We start from the raw sequence: 1,595 nt of genomic DNA, 5'->3' as shown, positions 1-1,595 counted from the left end.
CCACACAGGAAAAAGAAACCTAAAGTGTTTTTGATTCCTGGTTGTGAAACTCCTCCCATGATGAATCTCCCTACTTATGTATTTCTTTTATTCGTTCTTATGAAAATTGTCGACACAAGACCGTGTTCTGCTACACAAATTTGTTTGTACTTTTCTCAAATAATGTGGGTAAAATGATGTATAATTTAGCTTTTTGAGCCTCAAACTGTAAATGACATGTTTGAACATACTGAACTAAATACTGACAACTGAAACATTAAAGGGAGGAACGGTTGTGTAAAGGGGACACAACCGTTGGAACAGGCTGGAACAGGTTGGAACAGGCTGGAAACCACGGTTGAACTCTACGGTTGAACTAAATACTGACAACTGCAACATTAAAGGGAGGAACGGTTGTGTAAGGGGGACACAACCGTTGGAACAGGCTGGAACAGGTTGGAACAGGCTGGAAACCACGGTTGAACTCTACGGTTGAACTAAATACTGACAACTGCAACATTAAAGGGAGGAACGGTTGTGTAAGGGGGACACAAGCCTAACAGGCTGGAAACCACTGTTTTAATCTTGAACATTACATTTTATGAGTTTATCAAATATTTTAATGTAAAATCTTACTCTGAAAAGCAACTAACTGCAGTTGTCAGTTAAGTGTGCTGGTGTATGAAGTATGTTTTATATGCGAACTACCTGAAAAGTACTATGACAAAGTCATAAACAGGTTAGACATGGTTCATAAATGGTAAATAGACTTGTATTTGTACAGGTGTCATTTGATCCATTATCATTCACACCCATTCATCACATTGATTTATTTAGGGTTATTTAGGACATGGACTGGAGGATCCGATCCAACCGCTGATCTTTTGATTGAAAGACAACCAGCTTTAACTCTGAGCCACAGCACCCAGGTTAGAAATGGTTACAAGTAAAAGTCAGCGCTTATTACAAAATTTGCAAATACATAATCAACTTCTGTGATTACAGTTGTTTTCAATGCTAACACACTAACATGACACATAAAGCACAATTACTGAGACTAACACTGTGAGAGCAAAACCTAAGGTCAAGTCTCCAAAACTCTAAACACATTTTCTGCTTTACATTTAATTTGCAATTCAAAGTGACACTTTTTGTAACACACTACACACAGTTCACTACATGAGACACAGGACTCTCACATAAAGTCACTTGTCTTTCAAAACACTGCCAATCAAAAGCCACAGCCATGGACCAATTGACCAATACATGTGTCACCTGGTCAAACACCTAATAGCTTGATTGTCAACTAATCAATCAGGATGTAAGCGCTATACAGTTATTTTATGATTGCTTAAGCACAGTATTAAAAACAGGACTCATTTTGTCAAAACATAATTGTTCAGTAAATAATGAGAAACCAGATAGGCTGGTTTATTACTATCATCTAGTTCTATCACATTTTTGATATGAATTAACACACTTAAAAAACATTATTTCGCAGTAAGAAAGTTTTGTCCTTGATTGTAAATAATCATCTTAATGATTATTATATACAGTATAGCTAAAAAAGTGAATCTGTTTGTGTGCTGATATTCTTCCTATCGTGTGTACACATC

Source organism: Anarhichas minor, unplaced genomic scaffold (assembly GCF_050575085.1).
Source record: "Anarhichas minor isolate MPS153535 unplaced genomic scaffold, ASM5057508v1 ptg000188l, whole genome shotgun sequence".
Taxonomy (NCBI): Eukaryota; Metazoa; Chordata; class Actinopteri; order Perciformes; family Anarhichadidae; genus Anarhichas; species Anarhichas minor.
Note: the sequence above shows the minus strand (reverse complement) of the source record.